Source organism: Centropristis striata, chromosome 22 (genome assembly GCF_030273125.1).
Source record: "Centropristis striata isolate RG_2023a ecotype Rhode Island chromosome 22, C.striata_1.0, whole genome shotgun sequence".
NCBI lineage: Eukaryota > Metazoa > Chordata > Actinopteri > Perciformes > Serranidae > Centropristis > Centropristis striata.
The window spans coordinates 11,668,663-11,688,044 of NC_081538.1; the positions used below are offsets into that span (position 1 = coordinate 11,668,663).

Genomic DNA, 19,382 nt, shown 5'->3' on the forward strand with positions numbered 1-19,382 from the left:
AGTATGTCTTGTCTCCCGCCTGCCCTCCTTCCTGTCCTCTCTTATATTCTCATTTCCTCCCTCCCTCTCTCCTTCCATCTGGCCCTCTGTGCTCTATGTATCCTTTTCTCCTGTAGCATTGTAATGTCATACTATAGGCATACTTTTAACTAATTTCTTTATTCTTGTGCTCTAAATGTTTTAATTTAAATTTTTTAGTCATTTAAATAGAAATTTAAATTAAGCTGGCGATGGAGGAATAATAAGAATCCTACCGGATTCAACCTAAACTTAATAGTTTGGAGTTAATATTGTAGCATCCTCAGAAATGTCTGTAGGGAATCTCCCAGCATGCAACAGACTCTGGGATATAAGTGTAATTTTATCTATTGCAGTCAATGAAGAGTTACTTCACTGTGGTTTACTTTGAGGTAAATAGTGTTAATAGGAGTGGGCGGTACCACAAAATTTGGTTTTGATCTGATATCAAGTAGAACCAGGGTCATGATCACTAATATCTATAGAGTTATTGATTCTTCCTTTTAATAACAGAAGCCAATTTAAGGAAGAGAAATTTATAGTTGAGAGCATTATTTACAGTTTTGAATGATTTTGAATGTATTTAAATGAAGAAATGTCAGATATTAGGCATTTCTTTTTACTATTCTCTGCTAATAATGTTAAACGTTTTAAGTTTTTGTTCAAAGTTTAACAGTTTTAAATGGTAAATAACAAATAATGATGTGATATGGGTGTAGGAAAATATTGATGTCCCTGAGTATTGCGATATTGGGTTTAGTGATACTGTATAGATTTTTAAAAAAAAATTCTTAATTTCTAGTTTACCTGGAAAAGTTGGGTGTGGTAGTAGTTCAAGTTGTGCGGTGGTTAAGATCCCATTGTTCTGATTGGATGAAAACGGTCACTTTTTTAACTCATATTGTATGTATGTTGTGGTGTGATGAAAAAAGCTCTATGAAACATCTTGCTTACCGTATTGCACTACATCACAATACAGTCATGGAAAAAATTATTAGATAATTCTTGTTTTCTTCAATTTCTTGTAAATTTTAATGCCTGGTACAACTAAAGGTAGATTTGTTTGGACAAATATAATGATAAAAACAAAAATAGGTGATAAGAATTTAATTTAAGAGCTGATATCTAGACATTTTCCATGTTTTTTTCTGATAATGATTTTGGTTATCCTCAAGAAAACCATGGAGAATGTCTAGATATCAGCTCTTAAATTAAATTCTTATCAACCTATTTTTGTTGGTATCATTATATTTGTCCAGGAATTCAAATGAAAAAAATATTAGAGAAAACAAGAGTGGTCTATTGTATTGCCATATTTCTGCCAGTACATATCAACCCCATTATTAAAAGAATTTTTAAAGTGTACACATACACACAACAGCAGCAGGGAAGATATGTGCACAGGAATATGATCTAACATTACATCATTTACTAGTATTGACAATCCAAACTGTAATATTTGCTCTACTCCAACTGTCCTTTTTTCAGGGCTTGAGCATCGATCCTTGTCTTCTTTTCTCCTTCCATCCCTCTCTCCTTTCCCTTGTTCTTTAGAGCTCCCCTCTTCTGCCAGGTGAGCCGGTGCCGCACCTGCGACCACCCCTCCCTCCTTCCTCTCTACTCCATCCTCCTTGCTGTTACCTCCAGATTAATGCCAAGTAATTTGCTCCTCGTCGTGCACCTCTGTCTTCCTCCTCCTCCCTCTTCCAGGTGCACTGCAAAAAAAGAAACGTTGGGTGAACTAAAAATTTCAAGGCAACAAACTTCGATAAAATTTTAAGTTGGACAATTAAACTAAATATTTTAAGTTTTGTTTTTGAGTTTGCTCAACTCTGAATTAAATTTTTTGTCAACTCAACTGTAAGTTGTACTTACTTATAATTTAACATTGTAATAACTTTTAATCCTTACTTCTGCTAACTTCTGCAATGTGCTGAATTGGCACGATTGTATTGCTGCTATGACATTTCAGCTAATGTTTCGACCACAATTTTGAGTTAGCACTGATATGCTAATGGCTACTCTTAGTAGCCATTAGCAGCTGTAACAAGCTGCGCCTCTAGCATCAGTTAGCCGCTAGCATCAGGCAGCTGCTAGCATCAGGCAGCTGCTAGCATCAGGTAGCCGCTAGCATCAGTTAGCCGCTAGCTTTCGCTAATGACCGAATTTCACCGCTTTCCTGCATTTCACAACAAAGAAATGAGAGTTAGCAGAACTATTGTCCCTTGTTGTGAACCCCAACTTAAAGATATAAGTAACAACAACTCACAAACATGTTTTTTTCAGCATACAACTGGCTTCCTTTGTTGTGCTAACTTACATTATTGCCCTAAATATCAATAATTTATATTTCCAAGTTAAACCAACTTAAATCACTGTTTTAGGCCAAAAAATACAAGTTGGCTTTTTTTGCAGTGTGAGAGAGTTGCGTTCACTCTCATCTTGTGCTCTGTTCTCAGTCATAACCCCCCTTTTTGTTCTTTTTAATTCTGCCAAGTAAGCTTTCCTCCTCATCTCCCTTGCTCCGTCCTACCCCTTCATCCTTGCCCCTTTCCTCCGCCTCTCCTTTCTAACCCCCTCATCCCTCTATCAGAGACGGAGCCATATGGCCGGGTGCGGCCCACGCCTGCCCAGCTCTCAGCCTCGTTTAAATTCACTGCCTGCGGGTCACTGTGCCTCTGCGGTGGGACGACAGACACGCCACGGAGGAAGGGCAAGTAAAAGCCTCGGCGATGAGAGGAGACGGGGAGCAGGAAGGGATGGTGCAACTGCAACAGGAGAGAATGCAACCTGAAATTCTTAATTATAGTTTGAAAAAAATGAACAAATTGTGCGTGGTTGAATGAAACAGAAGGTGGAGTCACATGGCTGAAACAGGTGGTAGTTTGACATTGAAATAATGAAGTGGAGAGTTATTGGAGGTGGATACATTTGTATTCATTTAGATGACCCAGATTCAGTTCCTAATTTATGACAAAGTTTGGAATTGTCATTTAAATTTTCATTTGCAGCCAATACTTTTCCATTTGTTGACCGTGACCGAAACCATATGTTAAAATTAAAAACATTTCTGATGCCTAAGGGACTGTATGAAAATGATTTGGGTTTAGAGCAGAGCATAATCTTGTATTTCATTACACAGGAATGCAAGGCTGTAGCAGCATTAATTATATTTCCATTGAACCCTTCACCCGTAAGATAGGAAATAACTGCAGTAGCAAATACTTCAAAATAATATATTATGGCAGACATAACAGAAAGGTAAAAATATAGCTACTCCCTAGTTTTGAATTAGAGGTTGCTGGAAGAAAAAGACACAGTTCAATTTAACATTTAACATTTTTGACTGTAACCCATGTCTGTTTTACTTTACCTGAGAAAATGTCAATTTTGAAAAACAAATCTCTAATATATAGATATCACTGTATATATTTGCATAATAAATATTACATTCAACAAAGGAAGATGGGGAAAAAAACTATAAATCTGAGATGAGAAAAAGCTAAAAGTCCCTCCCCTTCTGTCCTACAAAAAGGAGACTGCTATCATTTTGTTTATAAGAAGAAGAAAAAAACACATAATCCCACACTTCTAATAAGTTTCACACAGTCCCTAATGTTAGATAAAAGTTGTTACTGTGCAGTGGTTATGCAGCTTTCTGTGCACGGGTGCAATGCAAATCAAAGATGGCACTTTTAAAAACTAGAAGAAGAATCAGCACAAAGCAGAGGGATAACTGCTCGGAGAATAGTCGAGGTAGAGAAAATTAGAGAAAAAGCAGCAGGAATGAGAGGAGAGGAGTTTGAAAAGGAGAGGAGCTCAGCAGCAGGTTGGAGAGGAGAGGGGAAGCAGAGAGGAACGCTCACAGGAGAGGAGGAGCGGAGCGAAACAGCAGGCATTAAAAGAGAAGAGGTGTGAAATTGAAACTAATAAATCCAGAACAGATTCCTACAGTTGTGGGAGCCACAGCGGCCGTAACGCGTGGCCTCACTAGTGTTCTCTTTTTAATTTGAGCTGAGCCCATTGTTGTCTGAGTAGACTTCAGCTTGCCAAACATTCGTGTTCAATGACACTCGGCCTTACACCTGAACAGCACTGAGCACACCGATTTTAAAATGACATCGTGTATTTCCTTGACAATGAGGGCAAAGGAATATATGTCGAGGAGCTGAATATTAAATTACAACCAATGTACTTTTATTTATTTCTTTTCAGACCAGTTAAAAATTAAATATATGATTTTTAACCACCTTTCTAAGTTAATTTACTACATTAACACATTCTAAAGTAGTAATTTTAGTGTAGTTTCAACGAGGGATTCTAGATACCCAAACATTTATCAAGCTGCAATAGTCGTGTTTCCATCAACAAATTTCGATGTGCATTGGATGAGAAAAACTGGAAGATGGAAACGCTGGTTGCAAATAAGTTCTGATGTATCAAACACTCACATGACTGATCATCCTATTTTTTATTATTTTTTCTCTCTTGCGCAATCTCTTCTTCTTCTACTGTTCACTGACAGATTATTAGCCTACAGCAATACAATACACTGCCATCTTCTGACCAAAATATGTTTATGCAGCTTCGTTTATTTGATCTAACCAGTTAATAGAAACGTCCCTAATTCACATTTTGTTTAATGCAACATTTCAAAACTTGCTTCAAAATTCGCTTTGACTTTGATGGAAACGTAGCAAGTGATAGCCCAATGCAAAGAAACACTCAACATTAACGCTTGTGTCATCATCTATAATGTGCATATATATAAGCCATTTATAATAAATCTTCATTCATTCATTATCCTCACTACCTCGCTTTTTCAAACTTGGGTCGTGGGGGGCTGCACTTAAACCTAAGTGCATGTTTTTAGATTGTGGGAGGAAGCCGGTGGACCCAGTGAGAACCCATGCTGACACGGGGAGAACATGCAAACTCCACACAGAAGAGCCGCAGGCCGGAGTCGAACCGGCGACCCTCTTGTTTGCTGGAAACATTACAAAGTCATCCAGAGAAGTCAACCAAGTCATGGAGCTAATGTGAGCTTAATTGCCTAGAGCACTACAGCTGATAAAATCTGCCACCAACAGTTGTTATGAATACCCCCGCGCAATGATAAAATCTTACTGGACACTTTAGAAGTTAAAAATGTTGTATACGACATAAAATACTTCACAGAGAGGCTTTTAATGCAGCCCTGAACGGAATTGTCTTTTTAAAAAATCATTCCAAAAATTCTTATTGTTGGTTAAACAGTTATTAATGAACAATCCTGAGTCTGATCACAGCTACGTATATACTCCTGCAGACTTGAATATTTTTTAAACCAAGCTCAAACTGGCTTTTGTACATTATTACAGTAGTTTATCTAATTTTATGACCTTTTTGCATAAGAAATATTTTTTTTTATGTCCAACCTATAAAAATCCAAGTTGTCTGCAATATTGTGCATGATCGTGTGTGTATCACAGTTAAGTACGGCTCATAAAAAAATCCCGCACTGGGGTCTTTCATTACTAGCTGATGCTACTGGTTATAAAGTCCTCAGGCTATCAATCATTTCCTGGATGTCACTGCGTAGAAACATACACATATGGTTCCGTGTGTTTAAAGCTTTGCCTCTGATGTCACATACAGCATTTAGCCATAAAACCACGATTTGAAATGGGGTTATGGTCTATAGAGTTACACACTGTAGCATTCAGTGTAATCATAAAAAACAACTATGCATCTGTTAGAATAATACATTAATGCTGTTGCTTTATATCTTGACAATGCAGAGGATTTATTCTGGGAACATTGTAAGTGGGAATGCGTTTTCAGCTGCTTGGAAATGTCATCACTTTGGCAACGTCAGTTTTTGGATTTAAAACGGCCTCAGATGATGTATGAATGCAGCACAGCAACATGGCACACGCTAATTGACTGAGGCATATTGTGTGGATATTTCCTCCACTCATTCACTCAAGATCTTGAATACCAATCCCGACTCAACCACCTTCCCCACACCCCCTACTACCCTGATCCTGCCTCTCCGTATAGTGTCAGCAAAGTCCATTGCTAAGATTCTTATAGACTTTAGCTCTGCCAAATATGCTTGTTAATATTCCCCATCTGGAGATCTCTTAAAAAATCTGATAAATGATGGCCGGGCCAACCGCTGACAGTGGGCTCTGGCCAGCATACATCAGAGTCCAAAGCCCCCCTCCTGCTTTATGGAGGGCTATTAGAACGAGCTCCCAGGCAACAAACCATACATAGCAAATGTGCCTCTTTAGTAATATGATAATTTATAAAAAGGCACAGAGTGAGACTGAGTGAATATTCTGCAGAATTCCCCCACATACTTTGCGCGTAATAGATGGTGTGTGTTATGCCTACTCTCCTCAGGACTGCACCAAATGTGGGAACTCCTGGGGATGATGGAGTGAAGGCCAACCTCGGCTTGACAGCTTTTAATAACTAATGAAAATACTGGAGGGTAAATTTGCAAAGAGAGGATTAGGGAGCTTCTAGTGTATGGGAGGGAAGGAGAAGAGGAGACTGATTTAGAGAGTTAAAAGAAAAAGTGACTGAGCTTCCTTGTGCCTATCGAACCTTGGTGAAGCAAGGACGTGGCACAAGCAGGCACACACCGGCATTTTCCCAGCATGCACAACTCTCATAGCTGATTGATCTGTGCTATTTGGGTTGAGTCGCATCTTGTTCCTTTCATATCAACACCAATCTTTGTCTCCGTCTCTCCTCTTCCCTCTCTGTCTCTTTCTCTTGCTCTATTAACACAGGCTCCCTGCTGAGCTTCATATCTGAATGGAAAAGGAACACATACACACACACACACACACACACACACACACACACGAAGCCCTCAGGATCAAACACTTGGAAAACATTGATTAGGTTAAAATACAAAAAAAGCCTTTGCTGGGGTCTATACCTCCTGTCATCTTTGATGCCGTGCTTCATTCATCAGAGGCCACTGATGAAGACAGTCTGCCTCTGTGTTTGCGTACCCATGTAAGCATGTACACATTTATTTCTCTGCAACCACAAAGGACATACAGTCACTATGTAGTTGGCTTACATGCAGAAATTCTTTCATGTCAGCCGAGACAGGAATAGAGAGAACTTGCTCTGCTTTGTAGATCTGATCATCAGCCCTGTGGCAGAAACATAAAAAGTTTCAAATTTCTTTTAATTTCAGGACGACTTAATTGCTCTTTTCATTGTCATGCAGTTGTAGTCATAGCAACACAGTGTCTTTAAAGTTATAACATAACCTTTAGTAACCTACAAATTGATGGGTGTTTAAATCCAATTCACCTTTTATAATGGTAGTGGACATTTTTAAAACTTGGAATTCTTTTGAAACAATGGATCCAAATTTGTCAGAGGTCGACAATAGCAGGCACGTTATTTCTAGCCAGTGACCATCAAACTCACTTTCAAAATAGAAATCTGTAAAAGGATTCATAAATTTGCCCTTGATGGCTCCATACATGACAGAATGATGAAAGACTCAGGTTAAAGCTCCATGTCCTTGCCATAGACTAAACGGCATGACGGCTGACCAAAGATGAAGCCAAAATACCTTGATCGCCCCCTGGTGGCTGGCTGCAGTACACTGCCCTACAAAGCTTAACTGCAGTAACTACGCAAAGGGTAAAACTGAGAAAAACTGCTTTAAAGTTGTTTAACGTTTTTTAACTGGCAAGTTAGTCATAGGTAGGTAAGTGATATGACACTTATTTCTACATGTATTGATGATGTCATTTCTATGCTCCAAAATAATGATGATTTATTTGACCTTTGACCCCAAAAATGTCGTTACTGCACTACAATGTTGTTGTCTTCTTTCAGCTTTTATATTTTGTTTTCAGTGAATAAACATTTTCAAATTGAAGTGTATTGTTTTAAAGTGTATTTAAAAGTGTTTAACAGCTCTATTCAAAGATTTGTGTATTATAGACTTTTTATATATGATTATAAAGTAATGTTATATTTTATTCTTAATATCATTTTATCTTACTTTTTTATTTCATCACTATCTAGATAATAATTTCCCTTTCAAATAAACTTATCATTTATATTATTCTTGTTTTCGCTATTCAACACAATGAAGAAATACAAGGCTACAATGTCTCAGTCAAAGCAAACTGCAGTTGCTGCAATTTTTATGAATATTTCTCTGAAATAAAGTAAAATTGAACCCTAAAACTTTGTCACAAGATAAAACAGACATCAAGGAGTTCATTTTTAGTTATTACTCAATTTTGACCAAAAATGTAGTTACTGCAGTTAGGCTTTGTAGAGCAGTATAGTAGACCATAAATCCCACCCCTTCTATGTTAGCAGTTAGGCCATGGGCCAAACTGAAAAAGTGCAAATCAAATATAAGTTTCCAAAAGATGGATTCTGTTAAGGTCATTCTCGCCCTGATGTATGTTTAAGTGTTCTTTTATCTGATATATGCTTTTTTTAAATTAGTTGCGGGTGAGACATCATGATTCACAGCTGCGATTGACTCGCGGTTGGTTGGGTGGGTGGGTGTACAGTACAGGTGTATGGGCTGAAATATGTGCCACCAGAAACGGAATTTGAATTATTTATATTTGGATTTGAATTGCTTAACTTGAATAATTGCATTAAAAAAACGGAATTTAAACCACATAATTTGAATTTGTATTGTTCAAATCCTCTCCTGTTCCAACGTTCCATAAATACAATAAAGAAAAAGATGTTTTTTTGTTGTGCAATGTAGAGTCAGTTAGTCCTATTTTTGCAAGTATTATGAGAAAAAATATATGTTTGTCAGAGTGTTATCTGGTGCTAACATTAGCTGCTGATTAGCTTAATTACTTGTATGTATTTTCAGTATATTTCACTTTAAAATTATATAATTATATAAGAAAAAGCTTTTTATGATTAGGACTAACTGTTCACCAAGCATAACACTATCTTGTGTAACATTGGCTATAGTTAGTGTGTAAACTTTCCCAAATCCAGTAAAGAGCAAAACAGAGCCTCTAACGTTAGCTTAAACTCGCATAGCATCCAGGATAGGCTTCAGACAAGTTCAGAAATACTAAACAATGGTTGTGCTAGATGGCAATGGGGCTTAACATGTAACCCCATAACCTAGCTAGCTAGTTATCTAATGATATGGTCCTTGGTCTTGGAAATAACGGCCAGTTATTTCTGTAAGTTAGTATATCAGGCATGCTAACGGTTGCAGCTAACATTCTGCATCCTTGTCTTTTGTTCAAAATGTTTCCATATAATTACTCTCTTGTGCTTCTCTGTGCGTGTGTGTGCTGTATATCTCTTTCTATGGCTAAACAGCCGTGTGTGTGTGTTCATTTTGTTCCACAGTGAGATGTCCTCTTTTAACATTAACTGATCCTAATCCTGTGTGCACTCTGTTGCAAAATCATCAAAATAGGATGTGAAGTCAGCAAAGATGGTGACTACTTTCTCTGTAGAATTTACGTGGCCTTTAAACAGCCATAATTTTGCAGACATTACAAATTTTTGTCATTGTTACACAGTGATCTGCAGTTTTCAGCACACTAGCACTAAATCCACTGATTTAGTTCTATCTGCAGTAACAGGCCCATTTATTCAAACCTCTGGCTTCTTGATCCAACTGGGATCTCAAAAGGACATATTGACTAAAAACTGAAATAGAGAGGCAAGATGATATTCTATTAAGTGTTGGTAACTGAGGGAATTCACAGCTTATCTGTTATATATACACACACAAACACAAATACCTGGGCTATCTTGAAAACAGACTGCCACTTAGCATTGGCAGCTTTAAACTGCAAATGCTCAAAGGAACAAAAAATACTACTTCAGACAACGATTTTTAGCTAAAGGTAATTAATTTAAATAGTTTCACCAACTAGTTTCTTAATAAATGTGAGGTGTTTTACATATATTTTCCTCTGTAGCCAGCTCCTCATCTATGTTTGAGGCTACTTCAAACTGAACTTTTTGGCAGTCATGATGCATTGTGCTATCTCTCATTAACTATCGGTCTGACAAGGACTTAGCCTCTCAGGGCAACGGCCGTTATTTCTGGGGTTCTGGCGTAGCTAGCTGACATCTAGATAACGGATATGATGGCTGAGACCTCTTCCATCCACCAGTTATTGTTCACAGTCAGATTATCAACTTGAGACACCCAAAACAAATCAAATCAAGTCAAATAGCCTTTATTGTCATTATATAGGCAACTATACAATGAAATTGAAAGTGCCACTGCATAAGGTGCATAGTTAAGACAATCATAACACACAAAATTAGTAAAACATTTAAAAATACAGAGCTAAAAGAAGGACAAAAACAAGAACAAGGACCTGTGATGTAATAAATAAATAAATAAATATAAAAATGAATAAATGAGCACTGAAAATGCTACAAAATTTTAGATGAGGTAGATAGTATGTCTGTTACATATTAATTGAGACACAGAATGGGGTTGGAGTTAATAGACGATGTCTGCAACCGGATTTTTTTCACCAATTTTCACAGTTTTATACGTTTGCTAAGCTTATCAAAAGCTAAATTGTCATCAGACGAAATCCAATAGGTTCCCAGATTGCGTTTGGACTAATGTGTTCTGCATATTATGCGCAAATTATTTTCCTTCAGTCAAACAAAGCCCTTTAAACATGATTTATTCATACAACAAATGAAAACCAGAATGATTCCGATACAAAAATATGCTCCTGTTATTGCCTACACATTTTGCATTCATATGCAGATATCTGTTTATAGAGATTACATTTAGGGTGACGTAGGCACCAGGATATGGCAGTAAAAAAGACAATCCTTCTGATTGTGCTGCTTGTTGATCCTTTTCTTCTTTTTATTAGCCACCATGAATCTGGTCATGTAGCTGAATCAGTGGAGATTGTATACCTGCAAATCAAATGATATTCCTGTCAGTTTTAACTATTTTTTGTGTTAATAGCCTTTTAGAAAATGTTAGATTGCTAACTAGCATTTATATCCTGTTAAGGAGAATTTGTAGTTATTACCATGAAAATGCTTTTTGCTGTTTTGGGCAGTACCTGTTGAATTCATCACTTGAGCATATGATGTAAAATTCCCTCATCTGATTCTAACTTGTACCATCTATATGTTGTATTATATAAGACGTTATATACATTTTCTTGTATTTTATGATTGAAGTTAGCAGTTCTGCTCCTATATAAGATTGCATTTCTAATATGAGAATCGTAACATGACATTTCTAAGATCATACTCCCAGCGTGTGAGCTGCAGGCATGCAAAGGTATAACACACATACATGTGTTGCATGTGTGTTTACTGTTGTATGTGCTTATCAAGAGGTTATGCAAACTTCCCTCACATGCTGCCGCCGCTTGATACTCTCTGCGCTGGGCTGTGGTGCTCCTGGGGGGATGAGACAGACCCAGGAAGGCATTATCACCTTTCTGCCAAAGCATAAGAATTCAATGAATTATTTACGTTACACCAGGCGGGCCCCAAGACAGCTCAGAGACTCAACAACACAGGATTCAGTTAGGGAACCTGGAGGCCAGGGGCCAGCTCAGGAACCTGAGGGGAATCAGTGGGGATCCCGAGGTAACGAGCGAGGGGAAATTAAATGACAAAAAACAGAAAGGAGGTGTAGGATCAGGGGAATGGAGCGCGTATTCATACACAGATTTGTTGAATGTGTGTATGCTCATGCAGGCATTTACCACGGATATCACACGACACACACACACACACACACACGGATAAACGCCCATAGGAATACACATTTACCTCATCACTGATTCACATTTCCTGTAAACATACACACCTAACACACATAAACAGATATCTAAGAATACATATAATAAGATGCTGGATTCTGCACACACTCATGCACACGCACACTCCCAACTATCATCAATCTCAGGCTTCAGAGCTGCTCCCCCCTTGAGTCCATGGCTCTGTTTTTGGCTCTGTCTCCATGCAGGTAGGAGGTCTCTTGATACTCACCACTGGGTTAGCTCACTGCACATTAATGCAACATACTCCCCCATTAAGAACCCTATATGTGCCTTTGTTCCTTTTCTTCAGCACCACAGAGTTCGCCTATAAAACTGAATCCAATCTCTGCGTGTTCACCTAGAAGACTGATGGTGAATCAGGGTTCTAGTCGGCGTATCTTTTTCTATTTGAATAAGACATCAGATGTATTGTTTGTGACTACACTGTGTTTTCATCTGAATGCTGGCTGACTCAGAAGCCAGTGGAGGCATATTCCATGTTCAAGGACCACACTCCATATCCCTGTGGGATTTTTCAAGGTTTTTTTTTTTTTTACACTGCTGGCCTGTCTTCAAAGCTCTTACAGCCAAAACAAATATCAGGAATTCAAAACGGGGGGCATGGATTTGGGTTGCACCATTTCCTATCAAAGCAAAATACAGAGGAACATGTGATAACCTATTTGGGTTCTGACCAAAAGCTCCTGTTTTTTTTTTTTTCCCTCTCTCTTTCTCTTTTTTTCAAGCTACTCTCAAAAACAAGGTGACCTGCGTTGTTTGCTTGTAGTGAAATCAGGACATGAAACAGCATCCAAATGTTTGTTAAAGATACACAGTGAAGTCTATATTGTGCCAAATTAATTCTAAGTAATTAAATGTGGCAAAAAAAAAAAACTATTTAGAAATTGACTCTGTGCCAAGTTCATCATGCGGTTAAATGAACGCCATTCCTCAGATTAATTACACAAAAGCCTGTCCGCAACATGTAGCAACAGCAACACAGACGGAGGCAACAAACAACCATGTTAATGAGGACAGCGACGATCTATCGTGCAGTTTATACTGTATAGTGGAAAGCATGATTACTCCAGTACTTTACTCAAGTAGAATTATTGGTAACGCTTTATATTAAGGTCCTTGTAATAACCATTAATTAACAAGTAATAAGGCCCTTGTAAGTCCTTACAAGATGCTTATTAACATTATTGTGTGTTTATAAGCTTATATAAGTGTTAATAATGGCATTACAAACACCCATGACCCACCCATTATGTCTTTGCCATGCCTTTATTAATCTTATTTTGTTTGCTTATTGATATTAAAATATACTTTATTGCTCATCCATTATAAGTTAACTATAAGTTAACTATGCTTTTTGCAACTACCGGATCTAAAGCGAGAACAATGCCTTATTACTTGTTAGTTAATGGTTATTAAGGACCTTATTATAAAGCGTTACCGAATTATTTCCTATGTTCACTATAGTTCAGAGAAAAATATTGTACTTTTCACCTCATCATATAACAGCTATCGTTACTAATTGCATCACAAAACACATGATTTATTCCTGATATATAATGCATCTTTACACATTACAGACCCTGCATCAGTGCTCGAATGTTACTAAGTACATTTACTCAAGTACTGTACTTAAGTACAATTTTGAGGTATTTGTACTTTACTTGAGTATTTCCATTTTATGTAACTTTATACTTTTCCTCCTACAATACATTTTGAGGCAAATATTGAACTTTTTACTCCACTACATTTAGCTGACAGCTTTAGTTATTTTTCAGGTTGAGATTTAACATAAAAACATGATCAATTTAAATTGATTAGGCTTTTTAAAATTTTATTAAAGCTTATTAAAAATGAGCTCTGTCTTTACAAATTTGAAATGCTGCTTCGTAAATGCATCAATAATAATGATCTTATAACATATTTAGAATATATATAACTACTATAACTATCTGAGTGAAGTAATTCTGCATAACAAGTACTTTTACTTTTAGTGAGTTTTGAATGCAGGACTTTTTCCTTGTAGTGGAGTAATTTCGCAGTTTGGTATTAGTGCTTATACTTAAGTAAGGGATATGGATACTTTTTCTACCACTGCCCTGCATACCCAAACACTGACCAGGAGTTGTGCAAACTGCTAAACTTTAATTTGAGAAAGTTCTTGACCCCGCCACCATAGTTTTTCTACTTGAAAATGGAAATTGTTCCCTCGGATTGGTTGTAGGTTTATTCAGAGGCATTTCAGTCAGAGAGTTTCACGACTAATACTAAATTTGTCGAGCAATACCAGGCTAAAAAGCTAATTCCCTGTACCAATAAGGATATTTAAATTATAGCAGAAGTGCTGCCCTGTTTGCCCAAAGGTTAAGATGCCAGTTTCTTATTAATGTCTTTTACGAGAGAATACGTAACTTGTGCTAGAGATATAAAAATAGCTTTTCGGACTTTGGGGGCTCCATAATTTAACATTCTTATACTTCTGTACTTTAAGTAGAATTATGAATGTAGACTTTTACTTGTTTCAAATATAGGGATGCACGAATGGGGAAAATTATATCATGTATAAATCTGTTAATGATAATAATACAAAGCCAATAATACAATAATAATACAAAGCCAAACTGTTTTCTTTGACTTAATCAGACACAATCTGATACAATAGGTGGCGACATGCACCTTTAAAGTTGGTTTGGAATCCTTAAATAAACATATTGAGTATTGTATATTGACCTGCAGATTAGATGAGAAGCCGGTAATTATCGGTTATCGATAGTGCTTCTTTTTCCAGCCCTTAGTTAAAAAAAGTATTCCAGAAACATTTATTAATGAAGTTTTGTCTTCCTGAACAGTATGTCACAGATATGAAATAAAAACCATTTAGTGAAATTATTATAGAACAATACACTAGAACAAATCTTTAAAGTTTAATTGTTGCCAGATTTGTAATGGTGCCAGGTCCAGACTAAAAATGGCCCAGGTCTGTGCAGCAGGGGGCCTCATTTGTATCACAGTAATATTTGTTTTTAATGCAAAATGTTGAAGCGCACTTTGTATCTCTATATTTAGCTTTAAAAGTAACATGTTCAATTAGGTTGGTTGGTAAATTCAGCACACCTGTTACAAACACAGGGTCATTCAGGTAGCACATTATACCACTAAATGTGTTTTTCCTGCTCTAATCTCTGGATGTTTAATGCTTTTTTATGCTGTTAAATTGTACTCAACAAAAGAATCAAAGCAAGTTTCCCTCTCCCTGATGAGTGATGTAAGGAGAAATATTCCCAGTTATTTAAATGAGTATGAAATATTCCCTGTCCGACCTGTCATACGGGGAAATTTGTTTTTACAGATCTTCTTTTCAGTAATTATAAGACATGTCAAAAGGGAACTGAGCTTCATTTATGTTTCTGCTAACACTGATTGTGTAAGTGCACACTGATTAATTAAACTGTATAACTCTCCTCACTAGCCAGCCTCCACAGGAAGGTTGTGGAGGAGGTAAACACTCCAGCGGGGCAGGTGTGTGCTAACCTGAACACCTGAACTCCAGAACACTCGATCCAAAGCTGCTCTCTTACTCACTGCACGATTGCATTTTTTTTTTCTTATTCCTCACCTTCGGAGTAAAACAAGGTCCAGAGGAAATGGGGCCGGTGAATAGTAAGGGCTGTAGTACAAGCTTGGCACTTTATTCTCCACAGCTGAGGCTTTCGTCCTGCTTTTAGTAGACTATTCCCAGATCAGGTCCACCGTCTCTGCTGCACTTTCCTGTCCAACTAATGACAGAAAGAAACTTTTCTTTTACACAAACTTTTTGCTAACCTAAAGATATACTATGCAGGATTCTCCTAATGAATAATTTATTGACTGAAACTAAAATAATCCCTCTCAGTCATCACTTATGAAGTGTGGTGTCGACGGCTGTATCAAAGACTTTGCCTTTCATTTCTAGATGTCAATCTTTGGGTACAAAGCTACAAAAATAGTGGACACACTGCCAAAAAATCAAACAAAATGCAAATATAACAGGATGAAAGGCCAAGCAGACGCAGCTTGTTCCAAAACGGGAATGAATCTGGGGTTTGTTTTATTTTTATTGGGGAGGAGAAGCTAAATTAAATGTTTTGTTTATAAATAGTCAGTGGCAACTCCTGCATACTATGCCTTTAAATGGCATAATATATAAGCTGCATGATCATCATTAAGTGGTAATTTGTTATGTAAAAATAAAACTGATTGCCGTTAAGTTAGTTGCCGTTAAGTTAAGTTAGTTGTTGTGGACGAAGTGATTAAAATGTTAAGTCAGCCCCTGAAATAGATTATTTATAATGACAAAAATCTTATCTTTTTCTGATTTCCTTTTACATTGTAAACTCTATTCTAATTAACATTTTTACATAAAAACTAACTAACTAATGTTTTTGTCCTTTTTTTCTAGTAAATTGTATTTACAGTTTCACAAACTACATTTCAGCCTGGTTTTACCCAGACATTTTTATTCACTATTTGATTACAAATTCATGCTCATAAAAGAGCAGTCAGAATCTGCTGTCAGAGGCTGGCTGGCTATGGTGGCCTGGAGGGAAAGTCAAAGCAAGGAGATGAAAGGATATTACTTCACTTTTTTTGCATCATTTATACTTATGGTGTACTATAAAACATGTAGTTGTTGTTTATATGCTAAATATAAATACTTAACACAAAAATGAGTAAACTAACTGTTTGTAGATGAAGCCCATGAGATGGACTGAAAGTTCCAGATTAAAATCTAATAAGTGCACCTTGAGTTGAGAATCTTAGTTATATTATTATTACAAGGTCAAGAATGAACCTTTACGCTCCACAATATTAATACAATAAAATGTTTTTTTTGAAAATCCTGTATTGAACATTGCTGAATGACACCTAGCTGTATTAGTTAGGTTAATATGTGATTATTGCTATACAATTACACATCTTATTTAGGAGGAAATAGCCCAAAAGGAATATGATTACACTGAAGTAGCACAGATGTAAATAGTTTTAATATGTTAGGGGCTTAAACAGAATTATTTATTATTTGTTAATATAAATAAATATAATTACAAATGCATAAAAAATATTTTATTCAATACTACACCTGACAGCTTATTACAGGACTGACTGGTAGAAAAAAGCAGATGTAAATTTATTTTGTTATTAAATTTCCATACATTATAAAGGTCATGGCATGTTTCACATTAAAACTGTTACGCATACAAACATATTTCTCTATCGATTTTGTTTTACTTGGTAATTTTCATAACCCTCAACCTAAAATCAATTTCTAAGCCTGGCCTGTAAAACTGGGGCTGCTAAGCAGAGAGAGGGAGCGAGTAGTACAAGCTATGCATTTTGTTCGCTACAGCTGAGTCTCCGTCCTGCTTTCAGGCTATTCCCAGGCCAGGCCTGCCTACTGTGCTGCACTCCCTTGCCTGCCTATGATTTGTGGAGCCCACTGGGGAAGAAGCTAGCTCTCCCATAGGTTAAAATCTGCAAACAATGAGTCCTGTGTCCGTGACGGATGGCCTACATCCCTCCCCATTTGTCTGCGCTTTATCCCCATCTCAAAATCAATTGTTAAACCCCAAAGTTTGCTTAACATGCACTCCCTGCTATACCGGAGGAAGAAAAAAAAAAGTGGGGGAGGATGGTGCAGAAAATAGAGCCGAGAGTGAGAAAGAGAAAGAGATCAATGTTGTCCCGAAGTAGAGGAGTGGATGAGAGGGACTTTCAGTATGACTTTCAGGGTCCTAATTAGGGACAGGACAGCGAGCTACCTCTCTCTGTGACATTTAGCTGGACATACTTGATAAATGTCACACTGCTGGATACAGCCACGACAAATGGATGCATCAACAACGGCTTAATAACCTTTACTGATAGTCCTGCCAGGAATTCAAATTCTTTATCTGCTCTGCCTTGCATCCCTAAAACACTGGGCCCTAATAACCAACATTGTGTGTGGAGTATGGGGGTGGATGCGCTTGCGTGTTTGTGAATTTGCTCTTGTGTGCTTAGCCAAATTAAGTGTACAGGGAGGCTGTCGGTATGTACCCTCGCCCTGCATCGGTGTGTACGGCTACGTGCTCGTACGTTGTTGTGTGTGAGTGCCAAATTATCTTGGCCAAGTATCTTGGCCAGGATAGCGGCGGCGAGAGGGAGACCTTTGTAAGCAATCAGAGAAAATAGAGAGCTGTAGACCTCCCTCGTATCTTTCTAAACTTGTATCTCTGCTAGACATGGAGAGGCCAACTGAATTAATCAGCTCCCAAGACAGCAACAATCGGAAAAGAAGAAGCAGAAGATTGAGCCATTTCTCCCTAATAAGATCATTCAGGATGTAAATGTCATGTGGACAAAAATCCTAATAAAATAATTACAACATTGCTTAAATAGGACAGACAATGCTACTTGAGGCTAACAGTGTCTCTGAGGTGTTTTTAAGACTTATTACCAACGAGGCTGTCAGAGCTTTCACTCCGTTTCCTTCATTTTTAATGAAGAACACAGTCAAACTTAGGCTTTGGCATGTCAGTGTTTACTGGATCTGTTTTGGTCCCATTTGGAACTTGTAATTGGCCTCTGATTAAAAGTGACATCCCAGCAAGTAGCTGGGAGATTTGATAAGCGCTGAGTGTTTATGCGAGGCCCGGGCCAGTCGCGAGTCGACTGACAACTACATGACACATTTAGGGCGAAACACAAATAAGTTGCTGTTCGTCTTTCGGTCCATTGTCTCGGAGAGCAACTGATTTGGCACCGCAAACTTCCGTAATAAGGAGTCGGCATATTTTACACAATGAGGCACTTTCTTATGTATTTTTCCTCACTTTTCCCTTTGTGGTACTTTTGCTTAGGCCAGTGATTATTTTTAAAAGAACAAACCCCAAATGGACATGCTAAGGCTGTCTTTTCTTTTGAAGTCTGTCTTTGATATGGAGAATACGTACATAGATTTATATTTATGGTTTTCTCTGCATATAAAATAAAACATTTATCTGATTAAATTAACCGTCTAAATATATGCTCCTTGGTTTGTTTCGCAGATTCTTTTATCTGTGAAGTGCACCGTGCTCTCCCTGGACCGGAGCTCCTGGGTGATTATGGCTGGTGCGTGCACGCTTTGCAACATGTGTGAACCTCATGTAAAGTATATGTGTGTTAGCATTCATCACACTACTGGAGCTGTTTGTGTGTACCTGCGTTTGCATGTGTGTGCGTGTATGTGTGTAGTATGTTTCGAGTCCTCCAGCCTTGGGCTGCTGTGTGGTGGCTAATTGCCTCTCCTGAGGAATAATTAGGTGACAAAAGCAAACGTAATGGTGCCTCGGCTACAAAAAAAAAGATGTATGTTATGTCTTGTGTGTGGTTCAGTGTGCGGAGCCATTTGTTTGCCGGTGGTAAGGATAGGAGGAGAGGACGTAGCAGAGGCCGTACATTTGGAGGCCAATACCTGGAGAAACAAAGATGGTGCAACAATTAATTACGGCTAATTAGATGTATCCGTTATATTTACTGGGCCAACAATAAATC

At 37.6% G+C, this 19,382-nt stretch overlaps 1 long non-coding RNA gene across 1 annotated transcript in view; it reads left to right on the forward strand.

The window, feature by feature from the left end:
• LOC131960821 (uncharacterized) overlaps positions 1–18,929 on the forward strand; it is a 128,237-nt gene extending 109,308 nt beyond the window's left edge. The window contains exon 3 of the long non-coding RNA XR_009389766.1: positions 18,896–18,929. This is a non-coding gene — a long non-coding RNA (uncharacterized LOC131960821). The remainder of the gene's footprint in view (positions 1–18,895) is intronic.
• The last annotated feature ends 453 nt before the right edge of the window (positions 18,930–19,382 follow it).